Source organism: Mus pahari, chromosome 3 (genome assembly GCF_900095145.1).
Source record: "Mus pahari chromosome 3, PAHARI_EIJ_v1.1, whole genome shotgun sequence".
In the NCBI taxonomy this organism is placed as follows: domain Eukaryota; kingdom Metazoa; phylum Chordata; class Mammalia; order Rodentia; family Muridae; genus Mus; species Mus pahari.
Window position 1 is genome coordinate 141,049,553 of NC_034592.1, and position 15,693 is coordinate 141,065,245.

The window sequence follows — 15,693 nt, forward strand, 5'->3', positions numbered from 1 at the left end:
CTTTTATGTAGCCCTCTCTCTCTCTTGGAACAGGCTTTTATGTAGCCCAAGCTGGCTTCATTCTTCACTGTTCAGTGACCTTGAACTCCTGATCTTTCTGCCTCCATCTCTCAAATCCTGAGATTATAAGCATGCAGCACCACATGGTGCCTCCTTGCCCTGTTTTTAACTGAGTTCTCTTTTTATTACTGAGTTCTAAGAGTTCCTTATATATTCTAGATACAAACCCCTTACCAGATATTCCTTCCTGTTCTGTAAGTCATTATTGGTTGACTTATACTTGCCATAACAAAATATTCTGGACTGATTGATGGCTTAAATCTTAGAGATTTATTTTGCTTGGTTGTGTAGACTGAAGTCTAAGATGAAAGTTAGTAGGTTTGGGAGCCAGGAGTGGTTGTGCATGTCTGTACCTTAGCATTTGAAGAGCAGGGAGGAGGATCAGGAGTTCAAGACCAGCCTTGGCCAGATAGCATGTTCCAGGCTAGCCTGAGCTATTGAGTAAAACTGTATAGAATAAAACTCCAGAAGCAAGTAGGTTAAACTTCGGATCCATTTTAAGTTATTTCTCTTTGGGCGTGAGGTAGAAGTCAGGCTTCATCCTTTGGCATGTGACTCAGTTTCCTCGGAGCTGTTTATTAAAGACTGCTGTTCCTTCTCCACTGAGCTGCCATGGCACTGCTGGTGAAAGGGGGCTGCAGATGCAAAACCTTCCATCTGGAGTCTCAGTTTCGTTTCATTTGTCTGTATGCTTGTTCTTACAGTTTTACCACATTGTCTCCGTCTCGATTGCTGTAGCTTCCTAGTAGGATTGAAATGAGGTAGCAGGGGTCCTCTGAGTACAGTACACCTTCTCTTTGGGTGTCTAGTACTGTGAGAGATGTCAGTGAACTGTACAACACCCAGATTTGGTACCCCCTACCCCAGTCGAGACTTTGTTTGGGGGGGAACCCAGGCTCTAAGTTCTGTGCCTGTCTAGAGGAGGGATAGATGGTTTCCCTGCCCACTCCGCCCATAGCTTTTGGTGGAAACCTTCTGCAGAGAACAACGGCCCCCTGGGTTATTTTAAACTTCACTCTAAGCCTTCTCCACCTGTTCTGCTGTTTCTGATTGCTCCATTCACAACTGGATTATTAATGAACTGAGGGGTGAGCCTGAGGCATATGAAAGGGGACTTCAGACTTGGGGAGGGCTTCCAAGGACCCCACCTGAGGTGGGTTTTGTTGTTTTGAGGCAAGGTCTCATTTGTCACAGGCTGGCCTCAAATTCATATGTATGCCTGAGAGTTGGATTTACATGCGTTTGCTACCACACCTGGTACTGGCACACACGCGGGATACTGGTGTACACACAGGGTACTGGGGGTTGAGCCCAGAGTTTTGTGCCTGCTAGACAAGCACTCTATCCACTGAGTTATATTTCCTTACCCAACCCACAGGGTTTTGCTCCTCCAAGAAAAGTTAATTGAGTGTATTCAGCAAGTAGGAAGTCAGGCAGAGTGTAGTGACCCTGCCTTTAATCCCAACGTGCCTTTAATCTCAGCACTGAGGAGGGAGAGGTCACTGGATCTCTTGAGTTTAAAGCCAGCATGATCTCTACATAGTGAGTTCTGAGCCAGCCAGGGCTGCTTAGTGAGACCCTGTCTTGAAAGAAAATAAAAAGGAAATCAGTACACTTGGTAGTGCTTCTGGCTTTCCGAGTTCCATCCCTGAGTGTTTCAAACAGGATCACGGAGGATCCCTGAGACCTAAACTGTGAATCTTGTCTGCCTCCCCAGCTGCTTAGCCCTGGGTGCCTCTGGCTCTAATCTGGAGGCTGGGAAAGTGCAGGAACAAAGCCCTTTGTGGAGAAGAGAACCCCATTGTTCTAAAGTCAGCTTTCAGGGACTGCAGACTCCAGAGAATGTCTGGGATGGGGCTTTTCTCTTTGTCCACTTTTTCCCCTCTCCCTGGGGGGAGGAGCAATTTAAAGGAGCAACTTTCAAAATTAGATTAAACAGAGTTAAACCCATTGCCTTCTAGGGAAGGCCTGCACTGCAGGGTCTTCTGCCCAGCAGCCGCTTAGGTTACATGACTGAAACCCAGGGTGTTTTGGTCTTGTTCTTAGCAGGAAACCTCAAGGAAGCAGCTAGGCCTGGATCCTCGGGGCACCTCAGCCAGTGACAGGCAACCTAGGCATGACCACTTCCTTCCTCCTTCTCTTCACCTCCCCTCTTTCCAGAGCGAAAGAGTGACTGGATTCCACGTCACAGGCCATGGTTTATTGCCTTTTCTCAGCTAAAAGACCTATCTATATAGCCCTGTCCTCTAGATAAGGCCTGGCCAAGTTCGTGATGTTTGTAGAGCCTTCAGAATCAAGCTTAACGTGGGAAGTTGACTTTCGGGCACTGACTCCATTCTGTGCTACTACAGGTAGGATATTATCCCTTTCTGGGTCTCACTTGGTCTATCTGTCAAATGGGAATAAAATACCACCCTGGCTCCCCCCTGTCTGTACTGGAGGTTAGAGGTGGGACACAGTCAAGAACTATCCTGAATCCTGGCTGTATCTCAGCTGCTTCCAAATTCCTGCAGCTCAGAAAAGGGGGTCTTCATTCGGAGGGCGCTAAGATCTAGACCTCCTTGTTGCTCGGTGACAAGCCCCTTGGGGATGCGCGGGCCCACCCTTCCCCCCCCCCGAGCTTAGGCTCCGCCTTAAGGGAGGAGTCAAGAGGCGGCGCGGTGGCTCGCTACCCAGCCGAGCTGGCTCTGTCGCCGCACCACCAGCTGCGGCTCTGGGACCTGCGGATCGAGCCGGGGCCCGGAGCCGCCCGGGGCAGGGCTCGAGAGAGCGGGTGAGTTGAGCGCCGCCGCATTCCTCTTCACTCTGCGGATCCGGCGGGCAGGTGTCTCGGCCCCTTCCAGTCTGGCTGGTGGAGAGGGGTCCTTGGGCAAGGGAGGGTGGCTTAAGATAATTGGGGAGGGGGGGCGGTGGCGGTGGGGTGTGCTGGAAAGGTACAGTCTCCCACATCTCGCTCTCGGATGGGGAGGCTGGTGTAGAGGGTGCATTGGCAGGTTGTTGGCTAGGGCTGCGATGGCTGGAATCTGGGGGGTGGGGGGCGATGTGAGGTCCATGGACTGTCTGGGCTACTGTCTGCCAGGGTTCCAAGGCTGGGTGGTGAAACCACAGAACACCAGACGCCCTGGGCACACGGTCTACGAGCCCGGCATGGGGGCGCCGCCCCCTCGCGTGGCGGCGCTTGGTCTGGGCAGGCAGCGCTCTGAGAGCGCTGCTCCGGGGGTGGGAAAAGTCCCGGGGGCAGGCGTCCCTGAGGGCAAATCTAACCCAGTGGGGATCTCTACCCCTAGAGCATGTCGGTCGGTCCCCGTAGCCCCTTGGCGTGGTGGTTCCCAAAAGGGATGCTCTCGGCCTCTTCGCCCGCCGCCTTGGGCGCGAGCTGCGGGTCCCCGCGCCCGGAGCGCTCCACTCCTCGCGAGTCCCGCGCATCCGCTCCCGCAGGGAGCAGCGCCCTCGAGCGCCCAAGACAGGCAGAAACGGCGCAGCCCTACCCCAAAGGTCGACTGAGGGGGTCTCCCACAAGGTCACGCAGAGCGCCCTGATCGCCCCGAGTGGGAGCGAGGAGCGGGAGGCTCTCCTACCCGCCTCCGTGGCGGATGCGGACTCTCTTCCTCGGCGCTTCCCTCCCAGCCCTGCCTCCAGCTTTACGGAAGATGTTGCTGATGCAGCTTCCAGCCCCGGGCGGATAATCGGGTGTAGGTGAGCTGTGACTACAGCCCTCTCTGCAAACCAGTGGGGCGCCACCACCACTGGCCAGGCCTGGGAGCCTTTGCTCCCCTGGAATCAGAAGGGGGGGGGCAGGGATGAGGCTTCCCAGAACGGAAAGCCGGTGCTTGTGCGCCCATGTGATTACACTGCTCATAAAGGGCTCCTGTTCTTGCTGTCAGAGGCGCCCACCAGCTCCTGGCGCCCTGGAGCACCAGGTGCGGCCTGTGAATCGCCCTCTGTAGAGGTCCCGGAGCCCGATAGTGCCAGGCGCCGTTTCCCTCCAGGCTAACTGGGGAAGGGGCTGGTGGTCGCCCCAGGCCCTCGGGGGTGGGGTGGGGTGGGGGAAGACTTCTCTGTGCGCCTTATCCTGCCATTTCCTGCAGCCAGTAAGGTACCGGAGGAGAAACGGCCTCCGTGGGGAGGGAGCTTTCCTTCCAGGCTGAGCTCGGCACAACTCTGCTGAAGACTTGCTGTCTGCCCGCGGGCCCTACACTCTGTTCCCCATCATCACAGATCTCTAAGAAGTGGGGTGAATGGTCGCTGTAGGGTAACTGAGAGAGGCCTCCCGCGAAGCTCTTGGTGCATCGGAGCATCATGGGTGACCCTGCTAGGCAAACCCTCCTTTAGTGAAGGTTTGAGCGGGGCGTGTCCCCTAGCCAGGTGCAGAAGTGGAGCCCTGGTGGGTGGTTCTGCAGGGGCTGGGATGTGGGGTTCCACTTTTCCTCCCTCACTCAGTTATGTCACAAAGAGCCAGCTTGTAGGAGGCGGTAGGGACCGGTGACTCCTTCCAGCGTGCTGCCTGCTTGCAAGGCCTTACCCACTCACGTTCTCACCACCTTCTCTCCCACCTGGCACCCAAATCCCATCTTCTCTGCCCCAGTCCCTGGAATTCTGTGGGCAAGATGACAACAGACCACTCTGTCAAGTGGAGTCTACCTATCATTGTCTCCCCACCCCCCGCCCCGCCCCCAGCTCTTCCCAGCCTTTGGAATGGCTTCCCTTAAGAAAACCTCTTTCCGATTCAAGGTGATCCTCACTTGTGTCTTAGGTGCCTCAGACCCCTTGGGAAGTCCCCTTGCGATGGGACAATTCAGCCAAGTCTAGACTTCCTGGTTAGAAGTACCTGGTAAGTAAGGTCGGTGTTTGGTGCCTATACAGACTTTGGACTCTCTGTTCATGGAGTCTGGGAGCCGGAGCAGCAGAGGAGCAGAGGTTAAATTCTAATCTTGCTGTTTGGTGGTTTTTTTATGAGCCCGAGTCACAGAGCCAGGGGAAGCCGAGGCAAGGAAGTGGTTTTCTTTAAGGCTAGAAGTTTCCTATAGAGCACCTTTGAGTCAACGACTTGTCCTGTCTTGTGAGAACCCAGTTCTAGAGCCTCGGGGAACTTGTTCTAACCAATAGCAACCAAATGGACACAGGGCAGCAGATTGCAAAGGTGGCCTGGATTCAAGTGCTGGGTTTTGATCCCCTAAACCCTCTCTTGCTGACCTTACCTCTCTTCTGTGCCAGCACCCTGTGTTCCCAACCCCCAGCATGCTTGCTGTGCTATGGTAAACAGTGGGTCCCAACGGACATTCCAGACCAGGACGGCTCCCCTCACCCCGCTCAACAACTAGGCTGATCTTAGAGATCAGCCCTGGGGGAGGGGGAAAGCAGGCACAAGCCATCACAACCAAAAGTATCAAAAAGTATCTAGTTGAAATGACAACTCTAAGATGAAAAGCCTTGGGATTATGGGTAAAGCACTTTCCAGACCCTTCCCCATTTCTCTTCTGGGTAATAGCATCCCATTGTGGTCATCTTCACGGGGCTCTAAGGACCTGCTGAGACCATAGAACACAGACATGCTTGGTGGGGGTGCTAGAATGCAGGCAGGAAGTGACTCTTGTTAGTAACACCTCTGTTTCTTTCCTTGGGCCCTCAGATCCTGCCTCCTCCCCTGCTACAGGGAATTCATACTTCTGCCTTCAGTTCTTGGGATAGAGAAAGCCTCTTTAGCCTGTCTCTCCTGGGCAGTGTCCTGGGAATTAGGTTTCTGGAGGACCCCTTTCTCCAGGGTCCTTTGTATATACCTTGTGCTTAGCAAGGGGTTGTCATAACCGAGGCAGCTTTTGGGGGGGGGTGTGTTCCTCAGGGGAGAAGCAGGCCTGCAGACAGAGGGACTGGTGTGGTCAAATCTCCCATAGTAAGAAGTGGGAACGGAGAGCTCAGGGGGCCCCAGGTTTGTGCCGTCACACTGTGAGACAGAATCTTTTCCCTCACACGCAGGTAAGCTGCCTGCCGGTGGTAAAGTGAGCAGAAGAGATACTGTGGGTAAGGATTTAGCTCAGGGCTGTCCCTGGATGAATAAGTGTTCGCAGATGTTAGTTGCTATTATTATTAGTCTATTATTACCAATAACAGGTGGGCTACATGTATGGTGGGAGCACATTTGATCTCTTCAGTGGTAATTTTCCAGGTGGTGGGTAATGGAGGGGTGGGCGCCCCGGGCACGGGGAAGTACTGCGTGTGTGCAGGCTGGAAAGCTCTGGATGGCTTTGGTGAGCTGTGGGTGGGAGTCGCCGCTGGAAGCCAGTCAACAGTGTGATGCAGGCAGGTCCCCCGTAGGAAGGCCAGGGAAAGAGTCAGAGGTCATCCTGCCAAGGGCTGTGCATGGTTAAACGCTCGCTGACCCGAAGCTGGCACTCTGTAGCCTTGTCAGGAATCTCTCTGCAAAAGGCTGCCTGACTGAGAAGGAGCAGGGTTAATTTCTGCATGGGAGGAAGAGCGGGGCTGCTTTTATACTGAAGGATTCTCTCTATTCCTTCTTGGTCCCTTCCAGCAAGCATAAAGTTTTCTCTCCTTCCCTCTGCCTGACATGCCCCCCCCCATGCTAAAGTCTTCAAAAAATGTTCTATGCCAGCTGAGCATGGTTGGATATGTATGTAATCTTAGCACTCAGGAGGTGGAGGCAGGAGGATAGCAAATTTAGGGATAGCCTGGGCTACATGGTGAGACCTTGAAGGAAAAAAAAAAAGATATTGTGTGTGTTTTTTTTTTCCTGTGCGATTTTCATAAATATCTAAGCTGGCTGCATAGTGTTTGGTTTCTCTGACCTTGTGCCCCTTGGTGCTGAGCAGTGGGCTCCCTAGAGGTGGATCACCCCATGGTATGCTCTTGGAACCTGCCCTGACTTTTTTGGGAAATTCCTGAGTGCAGGTGACTGTGGGGGGAGGTGTTCCTGATGTCTCAGAATCCAGCATGGCATTCCACTGGAGTCCCGCAGATGTGCTTCAGTGCGGGCAGTTTGTAGCTTGATGGATGGGACAGGTGGTGACCAAGCCCCAAGGTGGCCCCAGGGAGGAATGAGTCTTTTAGGATGGCTGCTCAGAATATCTTGTGACTATAGGTCGTGCCTATAGAGAGAAGACATTCAAACACATGCTTAACTGTTCTTTTTCCATGATGACAGTTTAAGTTCAGGGTTTGAATTCTGATTCTGCTTTCCACCAAGTTTTGGACCTTAGGCAATGGCTCTGTTTCTTTGGGCCCCCAATTTCTTCATCTGGAAACACAGACCATATATATTGTATATATAACACACATATAAGGGATTCTGGGTTCTCCTAAGGATTTTGATCCTATGTAAAGTGATGGGTTTCTAAGCTTTGTGTGTGTGTGTGTGGGGGGGTGTTTCACTATGTACTGAGGCTAATGAACTCTTAGTTCTCCTATTTCAACCTGGGTGCTGGGGTTATAGGGGTGCACCCCTATGTGTGATGTGGCTTCTGAGCTGTACATGATCTTGGTATAATGTCTACTAAATTTTCTTCCATGGCTCTGTTTGTACCATACATAGAGTTACATAATAATCATTGTTCTTTTCATTTTCTTTTTTAAAATTATTTAGTTTTTTTCTTTTTAGATTTATTTACTTGATTTTACATGCATGAGTGTTTGCCTGCTTATATGTGTGCACCACTTGTGTGCCTGGTACTAGCAGAAGTCAGTAGGGGGCATTGGTCTCCCTAGAACTGGAGTTACGGATGGTTGTGAGCTAGTACGTGGGTGCTGGGAATCAAGCCTGGGTCCTCTTCCAGGACAAGCAGCGTGCTCAACAGCTAAGCCATCTTTGCAGCCCCTAGTCTTCTGTTTTATCCACTGGACCCATAGTTCTCAATTGTGAACAGTTTTGGCCCATTTCTAGAGATGTCTTTGTCAGTCAGAACCAGCTGGGAGGGATGGGGAGAAGAGAAGTGAGTGGCATCTAGTGCCTAGAGACCAGAGAGGCTATAGGATATTCTACAGTGCGTAGCACAGCCCCTCACAACAAAACTTACGGACTCCTAAATGTTAATAGCATCAAGGCTGAGATCGGCTCCACTAGACCTTGTGTCCTCCGAGGTCAGTGACTGTGTCTAATTCATTCAGCTCTGTCCCCAGTTGCCCAGTGTGATGTTCAGAGCCAGGGAGGCAATCCATACATACATTAAAAGAATGAATGAGGACTTGGAAGGCCTTGTGCACCCTGGAGTCCCAGGGGTTTGGCTTATGGGACATTTTTTTGAATGGGCAGGAGAGATTTAGATGACTCTGCATGACGGACAGCCACTCGATGATTCAGACCAAAGGCTTTCGGAGTGTGCATACTGTCTTCCTTTGGGCAGGTGCTCGGAGACCCGAATCAACTGGATCATGGCTGTGTTACTGCTGCATTTGTTTATGCCAGGCACAAGGCCCATCTAGATCCTCAAGTGGGCTGGGAAAAGGGGCCATAGGTGCTAACAAGGAACGCCCTGTCAGCTGAGCCCTTGGGATCTGCTAGGCTGGGGCGCAGCTGCTGTCAGCTTCCTGTTTTTTTCCCATTCTGGTGGAATGAAGGAAACCCACTGAATGGCTGTTTTTCCACTGACATTTACAGCAACGTGATAGGCCTTGGATTAATGAGGTCAAGCTACAGTGTGAAATCGGCCCGATAACTTGGAGCCTGTCCAGCAGGAAGACATGCTTGGTTTTCTTTGGTCTGTTTGATGTTTCTGGATGGCTTTGGGCAGGAAGCAGGGGGTTATAACTGCTCAAAAGAAGGGTGTGCTTTATGCCCTGGGATTGTGGAGCCTGGTGTTACCCCTTTTTCTAATTTACTGGGAAGGCTTGCTTATTTTAATGTAAAAACCAGCTTGTTAAAGAAAAAAAAAAAAAAAAAAAAAAAAAAAAAAAAAAAAAAAAAAGAAAAGAAAAGGAAAGAAAGAAAGAAAGAAAAGAAAAAATTCACTTTGAGTCAGGCAGGTTGATGACTGGGAACCGGGACCATAGCGAGGCTAACCCCCTCCCTCATACCCCCATCTCTGCCTCAAGTAGAAGAATTCGGGTAGGCAGAGGATTGACGGGTATGTGCCTCAAACTGGTTGGGTTAGGGCTAGAGTATAGAGTCTGGTTTGGCAGGGCTCACGCTTCAGCAGGCTCCTGGGAAGGGGTGGGGTGTGCCACCCCACTGATCTGCAAACTTTCCTGAGTAGCAAGCACCTGGGGAACCCCAAGTGTACAGATGAAGGTTTCTGGTGTGGACCGCTCAAGCACAAAAGACAGTTTAGCCTGTGCCTGTTTGCATAGCCATCTGCTCTGCTGGCGGCTTTCAGAGTCACAGATGTTACGTGTGCCCAGGCCTGGAACCAGATGCAAGCGACAGGATGCTTGGGCTCAGGGAGCAACTCAAGTAGCCAGGACTGGTGAGACTGAGTTTACAGTGTGTCCAAAAACACTTGTCTAGGGATGGGCCATTCTTGCACCATCTGGTCACCTGGGGCTTTTCAAAACCACAGATCCCTGGGTCCTAGACTGTCCCACCTGTGTCCCCATCAATCCAGATGGGTTCCTGGGAGTCTGTTTTTGTTTTTGTTTTTCTAATGTGCCAAGAGATTCTGATTCACAGCTGGGGGTGGGTGTGGGGGGGATGGGGGGCTGGTATGTTTAGGTTAGTTGCCCTGCAGGGCTTGCATCTTATTGCAGGGTTGTGTACAGCCCAGAGGCACCTGGCTAGAAGGGCAGCTTAAAACTAGCTTGTGGTTTCTTGCCAAGCTCTGCGCCCTGCACGGTTGCCTCTGCTTACAGGGAAGGACACCTGCTTCTTGACCGATCATGAACATGTGGTGCTTTGGGGTATGCCGCTCACTCTTTGGTTCTCCATCAGCTCTAAGTGGCGGCAGTGTTACTTACCCTGCTGCTCGGGAATGTGAAGCATAGAGACGTTCAATGACACCCCCAAGGTCACATTGCCGATAAATGGCAATTAGGATTTGAATCTAGTCCATCTGGCTTTGAAGTTCTTGTCCTTCATGACCACATGTGCTGACTTAAATATCTCTCTCTCTCTCTCTCTCTCTCTCTCTCTCTCTCTCTCTCTCTCTCTCTCTCTCTCTTTCTCTCTCTCTCTCCCCCTCCCTCCATCCCTCCCCCCCTCTCTCTCCAGCTTCATTTTTGTTTTTGTTTTTGTATTCTGCATACTGCCTTCTTAGTTTTTTGTGTTACCTATAGGTTCTAAGTCATTCAACTCTACATTCTCCTTCTAATTCCATTCCATCTTGCTATCTCCCCCTGCTCTGATATCTCAATAATGTTTTTACTCTCAGTGCATTTTCTCTGATGTCTAGGCCTATACTTCTAAGTTTTTCTTGAGTTGTCTTGTGTCTAAAAAGTGTTCTGATTGCAAAATTTCTCCTCAGCTCCATTCCACTTCTTTTTGTCCTCAGCACTTATACATTGTTCAGAATACACTATCACATATTAAAAAGTTCAACACAAGTTCACACATAAAATAAAAACAAATTGAAAGAGAAGTTTACAACAGAGGATATTTACATGCATATCCATTAGGAGTAATTATCTGGTTAAACATTCATCACTTGTCAGTGTTCTACAGCCTAATTGAAAATTCAAAACCATAACTAAGTTGTTAGTGAAGTTCAATAGTTTATCTTCTGTTCAAACACCTATAATAAATCACAGGTTTTTTTATGACCATTGGTTAATTGCTTTACAACCTCATGGAATGTGCTCTGAGTAGTATGAAGTCTGCTTACTATCTAGAAGCACTTATCTGGTGACTGACAGAGTTCTCATTGCAGTTTTGACTATCAGAAAGGACCTAATAGCAGTCACACTATAAAGGAGATTGAAAGTCACAGAAACAGTTTTAGGAATTCTTATGAGATTATCATTAAGAATTAAGAAGTCATCCATTTGTTTATAAGCATCACTAGAAGACAGTAAATGTTCATAGATCTGCAGAGATCTAGTCAAAAGAGGTGAGCTAATACACACACACACACAGAGAGAATATACACACGCGCACACACACACACACATACACACACACACACATACACACACACACACACACACACACACACANCAGAGGATGGCTGGACTTGGGAGGTAAATTTTCTGGGGCTTACTTTCCTTCTGGTGGTTGCAATGTTGGTAGAATGTATCTTATAGGGAGATATAGAGAGAGAGAGAGAGAGAGAGAGAGAGAGAGAGAGAGAGAGGAGATCTGAGCTCCTCAGGTGTTGGTTCTCACCCACTACCTTGTGGGAGACTGGATCTCGTGTTTCTTGCCTGTGGGTGCTCCAGGCTAGCTGGCCGGGGAACCTCTGAGGGTTTTCTTGTCTGCCTCTTATCTCTGGGCAGGATTGCTGGGATTTCAGACACCCAATACCAATGCTCATTTTTCTATGGGTTCTAGGGATCCAAACTCTGTTTCTCACACTTGTGTGGCAAATACTGGAGCCATTGAGCACCACCCCCCTCTGGCTTTTGTTTAGCAAAAATGCTTTCTTCTCTCCAAGGGGACTTCCTACTCCCCGGTGAGTGTCCTCTGGTCTTTCCTTCAGACAGGGGAGGATGGCAGTGACCTTGGCTGGCCTTAGGTGGTACACCTATCTCTACCACCTCCAGCAGTCTTGAGCTTGTTACTTGATTGTCTTGGATAGCTGAGCCTCAGTTTCCCCATGTGTAAGGAAAGCACGGCAATACTATGTGATGCAGATGGTTCAGTACCGAGGCTGCAAAGCAACAGGATATATGGATAGAGATAAGCTACTCCTGCCATCTTGCCGGGCTTCTGTGTGTCTTGGACGTCTCTAGGGCAGAGAGACTGGGGGCAGAGTGTTGTGTCGTTAAGTCTCAGGGATTGGGTTATACATGTTCTTTACTGGGTGGCAGATAATAATCATGGCTTCCTTCAGCATCTGTAGCCCCTGCGTCTTGTATTGCTGAGGCCCCAGTGTCTGAGGCAGCCCGGTGAGCTCTCAGTTCAGTGTCTCCGACAGAGATGGCTCTGTTTCTTGTCATCCAATTGTAAGAAATAGGAACACATGGTAGCGCTCACTATCTTCAGCACCCTGGCCCTTCTTGATTTTCTCCAGAATTACTAACATCAGCAGCTGTCCTATGATCAGGACAGCGAGCTAATGTCATGTGATGGATGCAGCCTCTTGTTTATCGTGAAATAAGAATGATTTTCAACAAGATTTCATTTCTTTTTTTTTTCCATTGACATATATTAAGCTTTTTTCTTATTGTTGTTTTATGCTTTTTTATTATAAAAAGGATACAAACACATCATAAAACTCCAACAGTACAGAGATGTGGAACATTTTCCATGGACTCTCATCCCCTTCTCCAGAAGGAATCCTTGGGCACCTAGCATGTCTTTCTGCACATTTTCGGTGCAGACCCAAACTCATACTCATTTACATGTTTATCTTTTTTTCTTCTTCTTCACACGACTAAGCCAATCTCCTCTGAGATGTTCCTCTAGCTTGTCTGAGCACATGTCAACACATACGTATATATCTAGATCTTTAAGGTTATGTGGAATCTCATTGATTAAAAACCCACCCTCATTTATTCTGTTGTTCCTTTTAGGGACTGGAGGGTCAGCTCAGTGGATCATAATGCCTACTGCTCTTCAGGACCTGGGTTTGAGTCCCAGGTTCCATATGGTGGCTCACGCCTTCCAGCTCCAGGGGACTAGACACTCTGGCTCCCCTAGGCACCCACACACACGTGCGTGGCACACACTCAGCATACATTCACACACTGCGACAGACACGAATACATGCATATCTTTAAAAGCCGCTTCTTGTTGCAGTGAGAGCATAATGTGCCATCTTGGTTTCTACAGATTTTTATCTGTGTGCACCATTCTGAGCGCAAAAAGCAAATGTGGTTGCAGTTTGAACTGGGTCAGCTCTTGACTTGTTTTCTCTGGTGTGGAAGCTGCCCCTGCTTTCTTCCACACCGATATTAAGCACTTTACTTCTTGATGGGTACCGACTGAGGAGCCTATATTGGGATGCTCGGGGTCAGAAGTGTTTTGCATCTCCCCCCTCCAACCCTCCACCTGGCTCCGATTTTGGAATATTTTCAAATACACAGTAACATACCTCACAGATGGGACCCAAGTCCAAACAAGAATTCATTTGTCGTCTCCTCCTCTTTCTCATCTTCCTGGCTTCCCCTCTGCCTCTCTCTCCTCCTTCTTTCTCTGTACTGGGATTGAATCTGGGGCTCTTGAACATAGGCCAGCGCTTTACTACTACAATATAACCCATCCCTGTGTGCGTGTACGTGTGCCTGTGTGCCCACGTGTCCATGTGTGTGTCCGTGTGTGTCCGTGTATGTGTGTCCGTGTCCATGTGCATGTGTCTGCACATGCGTGAAGAAGTCACAGGTCAACATCCAGCATGGTGGTCCCCAGCCACTCTTCACCCTACTTTTTTTTTTTTTTTTTTTTTTTTTTTTTTTTTTTTTGAGACAGGGTTTCTCTGTATAGCCCTGGCTGTCCTGGAACTCACTTGGTAGACCAGGCTGGCCTTGAACTCAGAAATCCGCCTGCCTCCGCCTCCCGAGTGCTGGGATTAAAGGCGTGCACCACCATGCCTGGCTAAGATTTTTTATTTTGAGACAGGGTTTAAGTAGCCTGGATGATTTTAAACTTCCTTTGCTTCAGCCTCCTGAGTAGTTGGGAGGACAGACCTGTGCCATCTTGCCTGGCTTCGTGTTTGTTTGTTCTTTCAAATATACACTGTCTACAAAGCCTGAAGGTGATTTATTATCATACTGTTTAGTGTGCTGGGTTTGACTGTGGTCTGCCGTGGGTCATGGTGAAACTATCCCTTTATGCCTTCACAGCAGATCCGAAAAAGCTTTGGCTCTTGTAGCGTTTTAGATTTTGGATATTTGATCACTCAACCTGTAAAATAGCCTGATCCAGGTTCTGCAGTAAATCAGCTTTTTTGACCATTCATTCGATGGTGCCTTTATAAAGATTGTTCAATACTCAGGAGCTCCATTCTGCTTGGCCTTAACACTTCTCATTAAATATAAAATTAAATTAAGCCGGCATCCGCCCTTAGGTTGGTCTCATCTCCTAGGGCTGGCAGACAAGTCGTTGGATAAAGCAAGAGCGAAACACTGTGGATCAGGTCATACCCCGGGGGTGCTTGTCTAAGCCAGCTGCTATTGATCAAACCTAGCTTCACGGTTGGCACCATGAGCTCCTCAGAAACAACAAGGACTGTATCCTGGAGTGAGGTGATTGACAGTCTCAGAAGAAAACAGCTTGATGCCAGCCATGGTGGTGGTGTGTGCCCATATAATCCCAGCACTTCAAAAGGATCATGAGTTCAAGGCCAGCCTGGGCTACCTACCAAGATTCTGTCTTACACCTAACAGGGGTGTGGTGTGGGGAGGGGGAAGAGAGAGAGTGTGTAGGGGGAGATCTTGATGAGAATCAGAAAAAATGATGCACTGACTTGGGGAGCAGCAGATGGAGCTGGGAGTAAGAAGGGTCGATTGAAAGTCGGCTTTATGGTGGTTTCTGAGGTTACTGATGGGCTTCATTGGAGAAAGGTTTTTGCAGACCCCCCTCCCCCCTCAGGTAAATCAGAAGCTGGCAATGATTTCTGATCCCTCCCATGTGGGAAGAACCATCTGCTAGTCCAGAAAGACAGATCCAGGGACCCCAGGGCTTATTTCAAAACTCACACTGTTGGAGGTCACAAAGGTTGGATGTAGGCAGTACGCTTGGCTGTGGTGAGTCAGACGCACACAGCAGGCTTCAGTGAGGAAGTGAACATTAGAGTTCTCCCTGTGGTTTGCTGAGGGGCCTCGTAATGCAACAAGAAGAGGCCAATTTACAGGGGGGCCTCGCAGGATCACAGGCAGCCAAGTCTGCGCCGGGCAATAGGTATTTCCAGGGGTCTATTTACTCAGTTGCCACAGCTCGAGGCGAGGAGCAGTTGAGGCTGTTAACTGAAAGGGGTTGTAGAGAGCACCCACTTGCTGGTCTGTGATGTTACCTGGCCCATCACGCAGCCCTCACTGTAGAGTGCAGTGGCTCGGAGAATGAGGTCCTGGATCTGTAAAGTTCTGCAGCGAAGTCCTGACTGCAGAGGCAGCTTGAACAGTGGTTATGAAGGAGGTTTTGGCTTGGAGAGGTGACACACGCCTTAGCACTTGGTAGCACAGACAGGCAGGTAGATCTCTATGGCTTTGAGGCCAGCCTGTTACACCTGGCAAGTTTCAGGCCAAGTAGGCCTAAATAGTGAGACCATATGTCACACAAATAAATAAGAATGAATGAATGAATGAATGAATGGATACAAAGGCCAGGGAAGATGGCACAGTGATAAGAGCGCTGATTGCAAGAATGAGGTCTTGAGTTTGAATTCCCAGCCAGGCCTGTCTTTGCACACTTGTAAGCCCAGCACTGTGGGAGGCAAAAGCAGAATTGTTGGCACTTGCTGGGATCAGCCTAGCTTCAGGATCAGCGGGAAAGCCTGTCTCAAGTGAGTATGGGAGACAGTGAGGAAGCAGGCTGCTCCGTGTCTCCTTCTGGCATCCATGGTTGGGTATTCTTTTTTTTTCTTTCTTTTTTTTTTTTTT

At 49.5% G+C, this 15,693-nt stretch overlaps 1 protein-coding gene across 3 annotated transcripts in view; it reads left to right on the forward strand.

Moving 5' to 3' along the window:
* Positions 1-2,718: 2,718 nt before the first annotated feature.
* Positions 2,719-15,693, forward strand: part of Ppp1r16b (protein phosphatase 1 regulatory subunit 16B) — a 103,533-nt gene continuing 90,558 nt past the window's right edge. Inside the window, exon 1 of one of the 3 annotated variants that reach the window (XM_021194175.1) lies at positions 2,719-2,833. The gene's annotated coding sequence lies outside the window, so the exon portion shown is untranslated. Of the gene's footprint in view, positions 2,834-3,436; positions 3,757-15,693 lie in introns of those variants that run through there. The other 2 variants (XM_029536158.1, XM_029536157.1) reach the window with 2 other exon arrangements.